Genomic DNA, 19,370 nt, shown 5'->3' with positions numbered 1-19,370 from the left:
GATACATAACATCTATTAAATGCCGGTTCAAAGTTACTTTGTAATCACCGCAAATCCTAATGTCACCATTTGGCTTTAGAATTGGAACTAATGGCGTACCCCATACAGAACTGTCTACGTGTTCTAGCACACCCTGTTCAACTAACATGCGTAACTTTAGCTGTACCTTGTTTTGCTATGCTAATGGTAAAGGTCTTGGCTTGAAAAATATAGGCTTCTTCTGGTTTTCCAGTTGTAAATTTACAGTGCAGACATTATAAGTTCCTATCTCTGATTTAAATACATCAAAATACTCATTACTAATTTTTCCTTCTGTGATTTAGAGCTGATCTTGCAAATTGATAGTGTTTACTTGCCGTAACTCGAAGTTAAAAGTTCTTAAAAAGTTCCTTCCAAGTAAAGGTGGACGTGTTTGTAACTACGATGACAATTTCTTTGTTCGCATTTTGGAACTCTACATTTGCGTCGTACTCACCAACAACTTCAATATTATCTCCATTGTAATCAACATATGCAGTACAACAATTCCGTAATTGTTTCTTAAAGAGTGTTTTTTCGGAATTAATGTGCATGGTGCACCCGTATCACAAGCAACTTTCACATGAACACCATCGATATTCACGGATAGAAAATAAACTACACCAGACAGAGTCGAAGACACACTAAATATAGAAAAATTATAATTAATACAATCATCTTTTTTTTCTTATTGAGAATTTGCTACACATTTTGATTTTAATTTACAAATCAAGCCAAGAGCCCTATTTTTTTACATTTGTTGCAGCGACAATTTTTGTATTTACAAGTATCCGAGAAGTGATTTTTCTAGCCGCAATGTCTACACGGTTTCCGATGCTGTACATTACTGCAAACTTCTCCGGGGTTTTCACCCTTGGGACCTTGCTGACTTCCATTGCCCTTGAAATTTTGAGAGGGCTCCCGCTGCCGTTGTTTTTTGTTGAATCCGTTTTGACTCTGTTTCGTGCTGTTGTTGTTCCTATTTACGTAATTAATGCTCTCATTTAAATTTTTTGTGGTTATCTTTGTTTCGACTATCATTGCCTTAATGCTTCAGGTTCTTCTTCTCAAATGCGCTCAAATATTGTACCAGGAAGACTCATAATGAATTGGTTAAAAACAAATGCTTCCAAATATTGTCCAAATTTACACTTCAGCGCCAACTACTTCAATCGTGGAACATTTTCACAAGTTGGCTGTGTATAATGTGTGATTAGAATCGAGCAGATTTCTGCATACGGTTTTTGCAAAGGCATAAGCTGTGTAAAACACTATATGGTGCAGATCCGATTGATTTCAAAAGCGTTGCCTTCTTCAAATTTTCATCTGTTAAGTTAAGTTCACAGAAGTGGATGTCAGATTTTTACTTCCAGATTTCGAACGACTCCTTGCTTGCAGAAAGCTCCGGAATGGCGGATGTCTGATAAAATGTAGGTGTTGAGGTTGGAGAAGACATCTCAGGTTTTTGGTCACCTGCCATTTAAATTTTGTATTTACAAAACTGTGTTTTTGTCTGATGTATATTAATACATCGAATTTAAATCCTCGTCGCCAATTTTACAATTCTGACTGTTACAAACATTACCTGTCTCGTAATAAGCGCGATTTCAAAAGTAATCCCCACCTTTTTTTTTCGTCAATTCTAAACGAAAATTTAGCTGCTTTCTTCCATTTTTTTCAATAATAATGTAGCATCTGGTGATAATGATATTTCCAACTTATTCGCAGACTTTTTTCAATCGACAACAAAGTCATTTATGAATATTATCCATTACCACTTCCTCATTTGAACTCTATCTTCAAACCGGTCCTGACAGAATACCAAGTTGTATACTCAGGAATTGTTCATCCTGAGTCAATGTAGATTTCCATCCATTTGTAAAGAATCTGTAATCATTCCATTGTTTAAAATAGGGAACCAGTGCGATATCTCAAATTATCGTGGTATTGCTAAACTCAGTTAAATTCCTAAACTTTTTGAAAAAATTATTACCTGTCATTTGCAGCATCATTGCCGATCTATTATTTCCCCTTGTCAGCATGGTTTCACTTGATGTCACTGTTCTTCTAGGTTCTAGACTCTTTGACACATCATCAAACTTATGTGATTTATACCGATTTTTCTAAAACTTTTGATTCAGTATTTTTAAATTGCCCTTTTCAGGTTGTCCTTCGAACCTACTAGAGTGGATATTTTCCTACCTTTCTAAAAGCACACAAATGACCGCTTTTAACAATAACAAGAAAGGAAGATAACTTCGGCAAGCCGAAGTCTGTATACCCTTGCAGTTATAAGAAATAATCAACTTTAGTAAATAAATTTTTCATATTATTTTCCCACTAATTTCCAAGCCAAGAAGGTTATATGTCAAATAGCACCAAAGCTAAAAAATTTGTTATATATTATTTTCCCACTAATTTTCCGATCGTTCCTATGACGGCTATATGATATAGTCGTCCGATTTTGATAAAATTTAACTCGAAATTCAAAACCAAATAAAAAATGTTATTTCCAAGCGTAGGAGGTAATAAGTTAAAAAACACTGAAGATATAATTTTTCAATATTATTTTACCACTAATTTTCCGATTGTTCCTATGGAAACTATATGATATAGTCTTCCGATTTTCATCAAATTTAGTCCGAAATTCAAACCTAATTAAAAATTGTTATATCCAAGCTAGAAGGTTATATGTTAAAAAACACCGAAGGTATTATTTTTTTGTAAATTTTTTTTCCCGATAGTTCTTATGGGAGCTATAAGATATAGTTGTCCGATCCATCTGGATCCGACTTATATACTAACTGCAATAGAAAGAAGACTTTTGTAAAAGTTTCAGACCGATAGCTTTAAAACTGAGAGGCTAGTTTGCGTAGAAACGGACGGACAGACGGACATGGCTAGATCAACTCGTCTTGTGACGCTGATCAAGAATATATATACTTTATGGGGTCGGAATAGTCTCCTTCACTGCGTTGCAAACTTCTGACTGAAATCATTATACCCTCTGCAAGGGTTTAAAAAGAAATGAAGTTTACATCGGCAAGCCCAAATTTGTATACCCTTGCAATTATAAAAAATAATCAACTTTAGTAACACCATGTGAATTTTTTTTTTCTTTTTTTAGACTATTTTTTTGACATCTATATGTTAGAGTAGTCCGATTTTTATTAAAATTAATTCGAAATTCTAAAAAATATAAAAAATTTTATTCCCCATATTATAAGACAATATGACAAAAAGCCCCAAACTATAATTTGTTTCATATTATTTTCCCACCAATTTCCCGCTCGTCCGATTTTGATAAAATGTAATTCGAAATTCAGAACTAATTAAAAAATGTTATTTCTAAGCTTAGAAGGTTATATGTTCTATACATGTTAAAAAACACCAAAAATATAAGTTTTTCATATTTTCCGACTAATTTTCCGATCGTTTCTATGGCATTGATTAAATTTAATTCGAAACACATTATGGGGTCGGAAATGCCTCCTTCACTGCGTTGCAAACTTCTGACTGAAATCATTATACCCTCTGCAAGGGTATAAAAATTCAAAAATAATTAATGTTACTTATGGAGTGCCACAGGGTAGCCACCTGGGACCCTTACTTAATTAATAATTAATTAGTAATGATCTACCTTATGTAATGAAATCATCAACTGTTTTAATGTAGGCAGATGATGTTAAGCTATGTTTGGCCATCCGCTTACCTAATTCATGTAAAGACCTTCTAAATGTAACTTTATGAAATTTTATAGTTGTAATCCATCTCTGTATTTTTATTCTTTCGGAAATAATGCCCTTGAACGTATTTTTACATTTCAGGATCCTGGCGATTTATTTGATCAGATACTTAGTTTTAAAGACCATATATCTACTATAGATAACAAAGAAGTCTCCTGGCGCTTATGAAGCATTGGTCAAGGAAGTTTAATGATCCAAAGCTTTTATATGTTTCTATTCTTGGTCACCTCAAATTAGCTGTTACCAAAATATGCTATAGTCAGTTCAAAAACAATTCCTTTTATTTGCTTTGAGAGGTTTAAACTGGGTTACAGGAATTCGAGTGCGAGGTTGCAACTAACTACGATAAACGTATCGATTTTCCATCTTCTAATGATTTGTAGATTTCTATGTTGCTAACCATTTTATGTGAGCATGTATTTTTAACTGTCTACTGCTATATCGTCTTTTTCCATGTCCATGTTTGTACTGACCATAGTGCATCAAAATCCAAGACAAAAAAAAAACCTTTCAAAATACCCTTCTACTAACATATGTAACATGTAGCTTTAGTAGTTCTAATGTTACGAATGTCAAAAATTTTAGCTATTTATAGTTTTTTTCTCGTCAAACTATCTTTCTTTCTAAAAGTAGTAGAAGTAAAGTTTCTCCTATCAAGCTGGTTAACGTCATCTTAAATTTCCAGATGCTCTGAATTGGAATTTTTGTCCTTTTTATTATATCCTTGCAGAGGGTATAATGATTTTAGTCAGAAGTTTGCAACGCAGTAAGGGGGACGTTTCCGACCCCATAAAGTATATATATTATTGATCAGCATCACTAGGCAAGACGATATAGCCATGTCCATCTGTCCGTCCGTTTCTACGCAAACTAGTCTCTTCGTTTTTAAGCTATCGGGTTGAAACTTTACCAAAAGACTTCTTTCTATTGCAGGTAGTATATAAGAAAAAATTAAAAATAAATGTAAAATTCGGTGTTTTTTAACACTAAACCCCCCTACGCTTGGAAATAACATTTTTTAATTGGTTTGAATTTTGAATACAATTTTATCAAAATCAGACGACTATATCACATAACTGCGACGCAGCTCACAGTAATGGATGAATGGCAGCGACGATGGCCAAGCTTTTTCAAATGATGGTGTCTATGATGAGAATTATCTAAAAACTCTTGCAACAAAATTCTCCAGGAACTGCTCAAGCATTCGCTGACTACGTCCCAGTTAATGCTCCACAACCATGAGTCAAATCGGCGTTGACGTTGATGTGTAGAACCACGACTGACTTGCCAACACAGCACTTGAGCTGGACCTCTTTGTGAAAAGTCATAACATTATCGTACTATAAGTTGCTCGGGTTCGATATCCATCAATAAACTCATCCTGCTGATTGGAAACGCGGTGGCTCTGCAATTTTAATTAAATATTGTGATCAATGTTACCTGTTGTGTAGTTTACAAAGCCCAATCAATGTGTTCCCGTCAAAGTAAAAGCAGAGCAGTGAAATAGCTATCGCGTCTGTCTACTGTCCACCAAACTTTTAACTTTCTGCTAACGACTTTGAAAAACTCTTCGGCGATCTGGGAACTAATTTTTTAAACGCAGGTGACTGGAATGCTCACCACCGTCTCTGGGAGTCTTGTAACTCCACCATCCGTGGAAGAGGTCTAGCAGACTTTGTTGAACGGTCAAATGTGCAGGTTCTTGCAACCGGAGGACCTATGCATTATTCTTACAACCAAAGAACACCAACAGCAATTGACTTCGCTGTCCTCAGAGGGATTCAGCCTGTGTGCCTCCCTATCTCAGAAAGTTATGAGCTAAGCTCTGATCACAACCCACTCTGATCACAACCAGCTTGTTAACCTTAATATGCTCTTAAGCTCTCCTGACGCCATCAACGACGCTGTCGAGCTACTTGTCTGGAACATCCATATAGCTGCCGAGTCCTCAACATCTGGAAAAGTCTCAAGCCCCTCCAATCCACCTCACGCTCATTTAAAACCTGAGGTTAAGGATCTGGTAAGGTTGAAACGCTCACTTCGTCGCAGATTTATGAGATTTCAAGATCCAGTCGACAAAAGGGCATATCCTCGAGCCGAAGACGATATTAAGAAGCTTCTTTATAAAACGAAGCGAGAATATTTTGATACTATGCTTCTCAATGCTGACCCTACCAAGCCATACAGATTTAACCTATGGAAATGTATACGGAAAATGAAACGACAGCCACTCCGAAAGATCCCGTATAAAGAAATCTAACGATACATTGTGCAGGTCCGACACAGAAATTTCTTCTGCTTTTGCGGACAAACTTGAGAGACACTTCCAGCCATATGATCTCATGAGACGCGAGGACGTTGAAGAAACGCTTGCCTTTCTTAACGCTTCTTCCCCGCTTGCGTTGCCAATCAAACATCTTAGCCCAGAAGAAGTTAGCTGCATGGAAGAAAAGCGCGAAGAGTACAAGACGCTATTCCAGACCACCAATTTGGTTTTAGACATCAACATGGGACTCTTGAACAAGCACATCGGGATGTTGATCATATCGTTAATGCTTTTAAATATAGCTCTGCTATTTTTCTCGACGTCAAGGAAGCTTTCGACCCCGTGTGGCATGATGCCTTATTTTAAAAGCTGAAGTCCCTTCTACCGACTGCTCAATTTCTCCTGCTCAAATCATACCTGCTTGGTCGAAGTTTTATGGTCGAGGTGAGAGGAGAAAGGTCTAACATTAGAATAGCCCGAGCGGGCGTTAGGGGAGCGTTCTGGGTCCCGTCCTATATACCCTCTTTACATCCGATTTGCCGTGTCCCAATAAGCCGGGCACGCTTCTGGCCACATACGCTGACGACACTGTCTTCCTTGTAAACTCCTCATGTCGAACCGAAGCGTCAAGAATCACCCTGGAGTTTCTTGACGCGTACGGCAAATGGACCAACAGGTTGAATATCTCGATAAACGGAAGAAAGTCGCAACACTGCAATTTCTCATTGAGACCACAGATCCTTTATACTGTTGCACTTCACGGTATCACCATCCCACAAACACCACAGGCACAATACCTGGGCCTAATCCAGGACAAGAGGCCCACCTGGAATCAGCACACAACTAAAATATCTCCTACATGTCCAGCTAAGCTTGGAAGCTTAACTGGTTGCTTAAGCCAACGTGCAAGCTAAGCCTTGGCCACAATGTGTTGCTGTTCAAACAGATAGTGATGCCCTCGATGACATACTGCATCCAACTATGGGGCATGGCTTCAGACTTAAACGTCATAAAAGTGCAAGGGATCCAAAACTGGGCGCTACGTAGGATTGTAGATGCGCCGTGGTTCGTCAGGAATTAAGCCCTAGCCATTGACCTCGTTGCTCCCTCTGTCCGGGAGCAAATAAACCGACACTCCAGTCGGTACAACGAACGCCTCACAGCGCGCACAAACCACCTAGCTGCTGCCTTGGCCAATCAAACGACCAGAAGAAAACTAAAGCGAAGGCACCCTGGTGATCCCTGGACAAGAGGACGTCAGTCCTAAAGTTATAAAATTGTTTTGGTTCAATTGTTATACAAATTGTTATGTATGTATCTGTTATGTATGCATATTAATTGTTTTCTTTATATTGTTATTCTCAATGTTTTATAACCATTAAGTTGGATGATCAACGTTATTAAATATTTATATGTTAAAAAAGGTGTATTTAGACAAATCGTGTTTAGTATTTCGAAATACAATTCTATCCACATATAAGTAGCAAGCCTACAACCACAGATACTTGGGGTACCACGACACCTAGCGGGCGGTAGGCATTGCAATTGGCAACATTATATGCGAGGGATTCGGGCTTATGAATAACACCGATTACCTCTGCCGCTGAGCCAGAAGCAGCAAGCATAGCAGAATTGAGTCCCATTCCAAGAAGCTCAGTTTGTCTTCGGCGCGCTCACTCCGTTTATATAACTCCCAGTGCGGTGAGGTGTGATACCCCTTCAGCAACAACAACCAAAAGCCAATAGCCGTCGCTTAAGGTTGGTAGTTCGTTTTTGTTATGTTATAATGCTAAGAAAAGCAATTATTTAAAAGCCAAAAGGTGTTCCCAACCCGTTGGCCCGCTGCAGGTAATCATCCATGGCCAACGGGATGTATATCTAGGTTTTATATAGTAATACAGTAGTGTACCAGATATTAGATAATGAATAAATAAAAATATATAGATCCCCTTTGCAAATCAAAATATAAAGAATTAAACTCTAAAATCAATAAATCGTCAAGGAACATTTAAAAATTAATATTAAATGTTAAATGAATTATTAATTAGAAAAAAAGAACAAATTTAAAAATATAGCATAATGCCGAAGAGTAAAAGTAGTAAAAATATAATTAAGTAAATAGGTTGTAGAAATGTGAATAGATTATAAAAAGAGAAATTTAAACAAGAAGTTTTTGATTATTTATTAGTAGTGAGATTTAAGAGGAAACAAGAAAGGAAGTTAACTTCGGCAAGCCGAAGTTTATATACCCTTGCAGTTATAAAAAATTATCAATAATTTTATTAAATTGAATTCGAAATTCTTAAAAATATAAAAATTTATACTCCCAATATCATAAGATAATATGTCAAAAAGCCCCAAAGCTATAATTTGTTTCACATTATTTCCCACCAATTACCCGATCGTTCCTATGGCAGCTATATGATATAGTCGTCCGATTTTGATAAAATTTAATTCGAAAATCAAAACTAACTAAAATATGTTATTTCCAAGCTTAGAAGTTTTTATGTTAAAAAGCATCGATAGTTTTTGTATATTATTTTACGAATAATTTTTCGATCGTTGGCAGCTGTATGATATAGTCGTCAGATTTTGACAAAATTTAATTCGAAATTCAGAAGAAACTAAAGAATTTTATTTCCAAGCTTAGAAGGTTATATGAAAAAAAAACACCGAAGATATATATTTTTTTTAATTTTTTCCCCGATATTTCTTATGGGAGCTATAAGATATAGTTGTCCGATCCGGCTGTTTCCGACTTATATACTGCCTGCAATAGAAAGAAATGGTAAAGTTTCAGCCCGATAGCTATAAAACTGAGAGACTAGTTTGCGTAGAAAGGGACGGCCAGACGAACAGACGGTGTCCGTCCGAACAAAAGACGGACAGATGGACGGACAGACGAACATGACTATATCGACTCGTCTACTGACGCTGATCAAGAATATATATACTTTATGTGGTCGGAAACGTGTCCTTCACTGCATTGCAAACTTCCGACTGAAATCATTATACCCTCTGCAAGGTTTTATACATATTTAAAAATATGGCTTAGTGCCGAAGAGTAAAGCTAGTAAAAATATAATTAAGTAAAAAGTATGTAGAAATGTGAATAGAATATAAAAGGAGAAAATTAAATCAGAAGTTTTTAATTATTTATCATTAGTGAGATTTTAGAGGAAAAAATAATAAGAAGGAATTGAAAAAATATATAAAAATTTTCGTTTTTGCGAAGTTAAGTCGCACTATGAGCTGATAAGTCTGTAATTGCTGAATCGTTTTTGTTTGCTCGCGATTGTTTACAATTTTTACAGCAACGCCACCAACAAATAGAAGCCTTTTTATAATTGGAATAATTAAGGTGATATGTTACTTATTGGCCATGTTTAAAGTCCTAATTTTTAACCGAATTTGATTGCATAATCACAATAATTAATATATATTTAACGCTAAAGTAAAAATAATAAATCTGCCAAGAAAAATTAAAAGTATGAGACAACTTTAAATTGAAATATATTGTTATTCTTTAATAACAAGAAAATAAGTTAACTTCGGCAAGCATACGTTTATATACCCTTGCAGTTATAAGAAATATTCAACATTGATAAGACCATTTTTAATTTTTAAGGATTGTTGCTAGCTTTAGTCATATTAAAAAATAAGGAAGAACGATCGACTATCAGAAACAAATTACTCACCTTAAGGGAGCAAAAGGATAATGAACTGCTTATATTTCAAGTATATTTTATGGTGCCATCTACCGGCTTTTTTAGTAGATGTAATGTGGGCAGCTGACAGATATAAGCGTTTTGTCCATTTGTGGGCGTTAGAACCTATTTTTTGGTGAGTCGATAGATATTGATGAAACAAATACATTTCAGTTAAAATTTTGTTTCTGCCATAAAAACTGTAGGCGCTAAAGATTTTCGCGGATTGGGGCATTAAAGTGGGCGTGGTACCCCACTGCGCTGCGTAGGAAGCGCAGTCGGGTGAATATTCTAGCTATTATAGTTTCCGAGATCTCAGCGTTAATACGGACGGACAGACGGACATGGCTATCGACTCGACTAGTGATCCTGATCAAGAATATATATACTTTGTATTAACCCGGTAACCGTACCAATAATACCAACAATGATTCATCCAGTGTCCTAAAATTGGAAGGCTGCAGATCGTCACCTGTGCTGCGGGTGTGTTAAGGGTAATCACCGGTCTCAGCTAAAAACTGTGTTCGTGGAATCATTGTGTGTCAAAATTTGTGGTAAGTTTTGTGGGGAAGAATTAAATTTTTAAGAAAAACCTTGTGTCCCACTTCAACATTGATTTCTTTGGCTCCTCTCCTCTTGTCGGCATATTCTTTGCCTTTCTAATTGTTTACCAGATCACGGTCACTTTTTACTGAATCACTGATTACTCCCATTAAATCCTGAACACCTTGATTATTGTCTCTTATTATTCGATTGAACATCAATTCCATTTTTAGCCTTTTTACTAACGATCTGTTCATATTCTCGACTTCCCCATTGGCTTGAGGCCAATAAGGTGGCTGGATGTTACTTGCTCTATTCCGCATTGCTTAGAGTATTCCTTAAATTCTGAACTAACATATTGTTTTCCGTTGTCAGTTTTAGGATAGCCTTATCTGGTGAAAATTTCTTTCATGGCACTGATTAACAAAATTGATGAGATCGATTTTAGAAACTTTTATTCCTTATACCTCGAATAATAGTCGATGAAAACTAGGATGTGTTCGTTGTTAGGTAACGGTCCCAATAGATCTGTAGCTACAAAAATCCATGGTCCTTCTGGGTATGTGGTTCCTTTCATAGCAGTGGGGCTTAATGCTTGCGATACCATTATGCAATCTCTGCATGATTTGACGAATTTTTTCGTCTCGATCTACCTGTGGCCACCATACCTTGGACCGATTAGGTGGAGAAAGCTATGTTCGCCTATCATGTTGTAGCAATATCCTGGATTTAATTTACACAGTCGAGAAAAGAAATCCGCAATGTTCCCCTTTCCGGTTTTATATTTGACAAAGAATTTGAAAGCTTGGAGGGGGACAAGCCATCTTTCGATTCTCGCCGGTGGTTTAAAAATGGTCTATAGTGGCTTATGATCGGTTAATAGTTCGAACTCTAACTCAGATAGATAGTAGAAGAATTTTTCCACTGCTCTTAACGGAGTTATAAATGTTATTTCTTGGCTTTCCTCATGTTGCTCTAGTTGATGGTTTTGCATCCTTGAGGTCTAGCCTGGAAAAATATCTAGCGTCTCTGAGTTGAGTCATGAACTTTTCAAATGTCGGTAAAGAGTGATTTTCACTTGGCATAAACGAATTTCACCTATTTCCTTTCGGTTTACTTGTCGTGGCTCTATTTACCGGCTCCTTTGTATTCTTTGTCATCATCGCTGATTCTTTTCTTAATTCCTCGTCACTTTGGCAAGCTTCGAGTATTTTATCCAGTGAAAGTTCTTTTTCTAATAGTTTCCTTTTCAAAGCTGCCGACGCACATGTGTCGAATTCTTTATCTTTGGGGCAAATCTTTTCGATATCAGATTTCGTTTATCCAAAATCGAAACTATAAAATTTTTGCCTTAGGCGCAGATCAAATTTGGCAAAACTTTCGTCGCCAGATGGAACCAAGTTTCTTAACATATGTCATATATGTAATTTATTTAATGAAACTGCTTCACTAATTCTGTAACTCAGTTCGTATCATACATACAAACGTATGTACATACGTACGTTATTTTGCACTCTCTCTCTCTCTCTCTCTCTCTCTTTGTCAGTCTAATCTGTGTCCAACTGCGCTTTGTTATTGTTACTGTCTCTGTCAGCTTAATACATATATAAAAATGGCTAACAGCAAACAAATTAGCGATATCGGTCTCGGTGAAAGCAACAACATCACCGCACGACATGTTGACGGTATAACCGAATGAATTTTAGGAGTTAACAAAGTTCCAAAACGTACGGCGATGCCTTGCCTTAAAACTTCACAAATGTATTCTTTACATACAAATTTTTTGAGTAACTCAAACTCACGTTTGTACTGCCTGTATCTTTCATCATCGGCTAGGTTATATGTTTTATACATATATATAATGATTTCAGTTAGTAGTTTGCAACGCAGTGAAGAAGACGTTTCCGACCCCATAAAGTTTATATATTCTTGATCAGCGTCACAAGACGAGTCGATCTAGCCATGTCAGTCTGTCCGTCCGTCTGTCCGTCCGTTTCTACGCAAACTAGTCTCTCAGTTTTAAAGCTATCGGGATGAAACTTTCCTTCTATTGCAGGTCAATATAAGTCGAAACCAGCCGGATCGGACAACTATATCTTATAGCTCCCCATAGGAACTACCGGGGAAAAAATTAAAAATATTATATCTTTGGTGTTTTTTTACATAAGACTTTTTACGCTTGGAAACAACATTTTTTAATTGGTTTTGAATTTCGAATTAAATTTTATCAAAATCGGACGACTATGTCATATAGCTGTCATAGGAAAGATCGGAAAATTGGTGGGAAAATAATATGAAACAAATTATAGCTTTGGTGCTTCTTGACACATTGCCTTATAAACTTGGTAATAGTATGTAACAGGTAAAAGGAAGCGTTTCCGATCCCATAAAGTATATACATTCTTGATCGGGATCACTAGCCGAATTGTCCTAGCCATGTCCGTCTGCCCGTCCGTCCGTATGAACGCGGAGAGTACAATATTCATACTTGGCATGCAGATTTCTGGGCTTCCTAAGCAGAGCAAGTTTGTTTCAGCGTGGTGCCACGTCCATTCTAACGTGTACAATCCACGAAAATCTGTAGCGCCTACAGTTTTTATGATAGAAACAACATTTTAACAGAAATGTATTAATCTCATCAATACCTATCGACTTACCAAAAGCCACAATCGGTATCTTCCCTGATGAGCCAGGCACCTTCACCGCCAACTGGTATAGAAGCGTGTCACTACGAAGTCTCATTACAGAATTTACGTCTTACGGCCACGATGACATCCCCTCCTCTTTTGCATTGCATTCTGTCAAAGTCTCATCTTTACGAAAAACTTAAAATAATTTGGGTTAAAAAAATTCATTCGAACTAAAGTCAGAATTAAGCAAAGTTTTAACCAGTATGATAATATCATAATTACTGTTGGAAGTATTCATAAAGACATTTTTTTTCTAATGCCGTTTTATTTCTCATTTCGGATATATTTTGGAAGTATATTTTTAAGGCAATATTACCTTAGTGGAGGCTGTTTAAATTTACTGCAGACAAGCCCCTAGTAGGTTGCCAGTCATCCAAATAGATGTCGGCCTTGCATGATTTTAAATAATATTAGGTACCTTTCGCAACTTATCCGCACGTATTTTTATAGGCAGGTTAAGATCATCATTAATTGTTTGGTGATATTATTATGGACGCATGCCTGTTCTGCGAGGGACATCCAAAGAGCGCAGAACAAATTGCGTCAATAGAGAGAGGGTGTGAAGAGCACAGTGAAGTATATTACTACTCATATAAAATTGCGATATAGAGACGCGATGAGCTTATTAGAATCCCAGACCGAAGATGGCAGCATCCGAAGTTGATTTAACTCTAGCGGCGAATAGGTAGAGAACATTTTTTCTATAACCGCATTCCATTCTAATGTTAGGGTTTGCGACTAAAGGGCAGAAAAAATTGTACCGAATTTCAAATTCTGCCTCCTCGCGTATATTCCCACTACTCGACTGAAAAAGGCAAAAAACGACGATGACCTCCGATACCCTAAATAGTATACCTCTACACTAAAAAAAAAAAAAAATTGGCGTCATTGGAAAGCATTTTTTAAGCCCTTTCCAATGGTATAATTTTCTCTGTTCTAAAATAAAAACTGCACATTTTGAACAAAACGCACAAAATTAAAATGGCACACCTTCGCGCACAAGCAGTCATGAGCAATGACTCGTGGGTAGGGGGTGAGATTCGGGTTCGTGGGTACGCACGTTCACTTTCTCCTGCTCATTCTCAGAAGATAACGAGGGGTCACAATATTTGAAATGCAATAAAAAGGGAGGGTTCCGTGGAATACCAAACACACTGATTCTGGGATGAGTATACGCTTGCAATTAAAAATGACTCATACAAAATACATTTAAGACCGCCTAAAAAACCTCCGCAACCGCTTTTAATAGCTACTTAAGGCTTAGGAAACTGACCATTTATTCATTCCTCAGGATCAGTTCTTCAAATGCCTCAGTACTGCATACCTATGGATCCAACCGTAGAATTTATCGATTCGGAAAAAGAGGTTGAGATTGACAACCTGGAATTACCACCCACGCAAGATTCTGATCTTAAAATAATCGAAAACTCGGATCTGGAACTTGTGCAGGTTTCCGAAGCAGAAGATTCGGTTGATCGCCTTCTACAAAGCGTATTTCAACCGGCTGCATCGTCGATCCAAAATAGGGACCCAGGATTGGAGTCTCTTGAGTGGAGCCAATTTCCATTAGGGACTACTACGCAACCTCATCCAGGCCAGAAGATGAGGTTATTCCTAACGACGACCACATCTTTGAAGAACTTATGGGACCTCAACCGCCACCGACTAACCATTATTTAACTTTGCTGGATGATGGAGATGACGACGCATTACTAGATGTTTTATTTGACCTAGATTCTTAACTTTTTAATTATAAATACACCATGCATAAAGAAAAATAAAGTAAAAACTATTTTGAAATTGAGGGCTTATAATTGTTTTTTATTTATTGAACCATTTTTCTTTGCCTTACAAATACTTTTTAGCTCTGCGTTGTGAACCAATAGACGATGCATATTAAAGTCGTATCGCAACCAAATTTTCCGTACTTTAGGACAGAAATAACAATAATAAAGGGAGGATTTAGATTTCTGATAGGCGAAGTTGTGTATTTTTAATGTATGCGCTTTTAGGCCGCTGCGAGTAGTAAAGGATTTTGTTTCTGAACACAACTCGCAATGATACTTCACGATTTCGATGAAGCCTGTGATTGGCTACACAAAAATTGAAAATCTATGTATTGGATTTGAGTATAAGATCACTGGATGTAAGCTGAAAAAGACACCATAAGGAACTAAAATAGCTCTGTATTTAACTGATAAGGACGATAAAGATGTTTCGTTATTTCTACCTAAAAGTTATGTGAACAAATTTTCTACAAAGACACCATTTAGGAAATTAAATGAGAATGGAATAACTATATGCTATATAAAGGAAAAGATCTGAACAGATTTAGTTGTGCTCAAATTGAATTTTTATCAGTAAATAATTAAAGTAAATAAGATTCTTCAATATAAAGAGCTGAGTTTTTAAATCCAACAACAGTCTTAAATCAGTCTCAAAAAGAAATAGCTTTCCTTAAAAATGTACGCTCAATAGATAGAACTATTCTTGATGCAATTTGAAGGCATGCTTTTCGAGCAACACCTACAAAGGATGGAGTTCCTAAAAGCTACTTTGGAGGATTTAGAGGAAAAAGAGTTGATCCATTCGAAGTTTGGATTCCATTATAAACTTTGTCCCTGGAGCGACGATGATGCCTCATCTGGACCAGACACATGTCAGTGTAACTAAAAGAGGAAGCTCTTAGTCTAATGATTAAATATTATAAGTTAAACAAACGTATTGCTCAAAAACCATAAAAGAAACGATTTAATTTTACTTAAATATATATATATGTTTTTTATTTTTTAAAATGGTTCTTAAACATTTTTATTATTAATTTATCATTAAATGAATAATCGTGTTTCATGAATTTTCTTAAAAAAGAATTTAGTGTTTTCTTTTTACTTTTAAAAAGACCGAACAGCATACAATAAGGTCCGCAAGTGTTAGAAAAGTATCCCTGCAGTTGTTGCTTATTAAAACAAAAGTTATAAGCGCTGACAAAATTATTCTGCTGACCTACGACTATCAAAATAAAATGCAATGCAATGAGTTGCAGGTTGATCTGAAGTGTCGGTATTCGCAATTATTAGTGCGGGATACTTTAAAATAGTTTTTGGTAACCTATCAGAAGGAAAAACTCCTTTAAAAATAGATTTTGTCTTTGAATGCTTAGAACGAAAATGTTCAATTTGTAAAGTATTCATTTTAAAAGAGCGTAAGAATATTTCTTTGCTTATCAATATCAATCATTGAATCGTATTCACAGTATACCAAGCAAGTAACTGCTTCAGCAAGTGGTTCCGGAAATCTTCCTTCGATTCTTATAGTACCTTGAGAGATTAAATTTGAACATATAGTTGAATTTGATTGATCAGCAGTTAAGTCAAAGGCTAATAAAAATTTTTGAATCAAACATTTCCTTGGTAATTTGTAGTCCACAATCGTAATGTTTAATTCCACATGATCTAAAAAGCATATTATAACCTCTTGAGCTCTGAACCTTTTCAGCGTTCGAGTAATCGAACTCCAGAGCCTGGAAAGGAACTTGAACTCCGTTAACCAATAGGTTAAAGCGTTGAATTTTAAAATGTTCAAATTGAAATGGGTCTAAGCCTCGGTTTCCTATGTATGAGCGGATCTTAACCATACAAAAGGCCAGAAAATTTGGTATTTGACCAACAACTGCGTTGTCTATCGACAGTGTTTTGTTGCCCGGATATATTGTAAATGATTTGACTTCAACCTTGCTGAATGGGTACAGAGCATTTTTTGTTTGTAAAACATGATGATGAGCCAATAAAATGCTTGGGTTAACTGTTATGTGGTTCATGAAAAGTTGTGCTTCAAGTATCTTTAAATTTGATTCAGTACCAGTTTCCATTAAATAAAACGCTGTTTTTTCAATATTGAAATTGATTCTTAAATCAACATTGTTAACAAGCAGTTTGGTTTGATTGAAAATATCTCCATGAACTTTTCCGAATAACTCAACCTCGTTACTATTTTGAAACATATTTTTAAGGGTTTCATTCGAGTCCGGATAAACATATTTCCCTGCTGTTATTCTTCCAAAATTGGGAAAATAACCTTGGGAGGCCAAGTGACTTTCAGAGGCGTCACTCCCATAGTTTAAAATTGTTTGCAAATACGCTATATAGTGATAATTATTATCACTTTGCGATACCAGTATATTATTTAAATAAACTGACGAGCTTCTAAATATTGAATGTAGAATATTGTTTACAACACCAACGGCATTTCCATCAATGCTGTTGTTATCATTTTTTTTAAGTTGCACAACAAGTCGTAAATAAACACTGGATAAATCTCGATACGTTTAACCATTTCCCAAGCAAACAAATTCGATTGAAGAGGCATCGTCCAAAGAAGCAATTGGGTTGTATGAGACTTCTTCAGTTCTTAGAATAGAACTTTGCGTGGGGTGTGCCGCAAACAAATCTAATTCACTTTTCATACATTCGATATGCGTACTCATTTTGCTTTAGAAAAAATATCTTTAATATTTAATTTTCTTGTTGATTTTTTTTATGTTGCGTTTGGGTATGTTTATTATTACCTATTACCTAGCCTTTTATTTCTTTTTCCACTTCCACTTTGAAAACGGGTAATTTTATCAATTGCTTTATTTGAAAGATTTTGTAAAGCAAGTTTAGTTTATTCTTGAATTATATTTTTTAAAGGCTTTCTCCCAAATTCTTTGATTACAGCCTTACCAGTCTCAGCAGCCTGATTTTTTATAGCTGTTATGTCCGAAAGAAAAAGTGGTTTTATGTAATTAAAAAGACCGCTAAAAAAATTTCCGATTCCTCGTCCTTGTTGCACTATATGCGGAGATATGTAAAGACTTCCGATGTTGCTTAAGCCCCCACCACACTGATTTATATAATAATCCTGATAAGATTTCACCATGATGACTATTTTGGTTCTAAATAAATAATATTTGGGTATGCATTATTTATAGTCCTCACCTTCTTCTTCTTCTAAAGTGAAGAGTAACGAAAATCGGAACAGCTGAATTTTCAAATGGTACCTTATATCCATTGGAATCAGTAATTAGTATTGAGATTTCATTTGGCGACCATATGTCCAAAAGGTAATATTCAATATTTTTAAATTGAATACTTCTTTCCTTTCCATTATAATGCATTACACGAAGATATCGCGGTCTTTTACTACCTACTGACCTTGGTTTTATTATGTCAGTGTAAATAAAAATCAATCCATTTTCAGGAATATTCGTTTGAACGGCAACATTTTTATACCTAAGTGTTTCAGCATTTACAAGACTAACAAGCTCGGTTTCTTCAACGATATTTTTATCTTGGTTAGGTGTATATTTAATGTAATTATTCAAATATTTGTCTGAAATATCTACTTCCCAATCATCGTTCATGTCTTCTGGAATGTTAACAATGTTTGTAAATGCACACTTTACGTTGTCAGGAAATACATTCATTGAGTCATTACTTAACAATGTGATAAAAATCTCATTTAAATAACCCATATTTGATTTCTATGGAAGTTATTAATACGAAATCCAATTTAATTTATTTTTACCAGTTTGTACTGGATTTTTTGTTCTAACCGATCGCATTAACCTTTCACGTCCTGTTACATATTTAAAATTTTGATAAGGTAAAGTTGCCGTTTTCAATTTTTGTAGTTTTGCTTTGAATTTGCGTTGTCGTTCATTGGGCTTCGCTTTGAGCACTGGTTTCTCTTATCCTATTTTCTTTTTATCTGTTTCACTATCTAAACAAGAGGTATCACTCACTTTTCGTTTATCTGAAACAATATTTTCTTTTTTATTTGAATTAAAATCCTCATTATCACTTTCAGGTGGTAAATCGAGAAACTCAAATTTTTCTGGACGTGAGTGATCGTACTTTGATGTTGATTTTGATGTGCTGGGTTTTATATCAATCCAATCAGTGGTTTGGGATTCAATTGTTTTGGTTGTAATAGGATTCGCTTTTTGTTCATTTTGAAAATTCCATGATTTATTACGTTTTTCATTTTGATAGTAACTTAATTCTTGACGAATTTTGATCCATTTATCGAAATCACATATTTTGTTGTTATTTAATATTGGTAAAAATTTTATATTTATTAATTAATTTCCTCTATCATTTTTTATCAATTTCTGATAGCTGTAAGGATGCATTAAAATTACTTTGCTTAAATTATGTTTATTCATTATCATTTTTAATAGTTTTCCAGAAAGCAATGAAGTTATTAGAATCGGTAGAAATCCCCCTTTTTGAATAAGGACTTTTCTCTTACAGTCTAATGTACGCTTTGGGCACGAAAGGTAGCGCAATGCATTTTTATACTTTTTTAGAGCATTAAGATGGGATTTAGTAACTTTATGGTTTCCCTGTAATGTGTTCAA

Source organism: Drosophila biarmipes, unplaced genomic scaffold (assembly GCF_025231255.1).
Source record: "Drosophila biarmipes strain raj3 unplaced genomic scaffold, RU_DBia_V1.1 ptg000005l, whole genome shotgun sequence".
NCBI lineage: Eukaryota > Metazoa > Arthropoda > Insecta > Diptera > Drosophilidae > Drosophila > Drosophila biarmipes.
The sequence above is the reverse complement of the archived record's forward strand: the minus strand, read 5'-3'. Positions refer to the sequence as shown.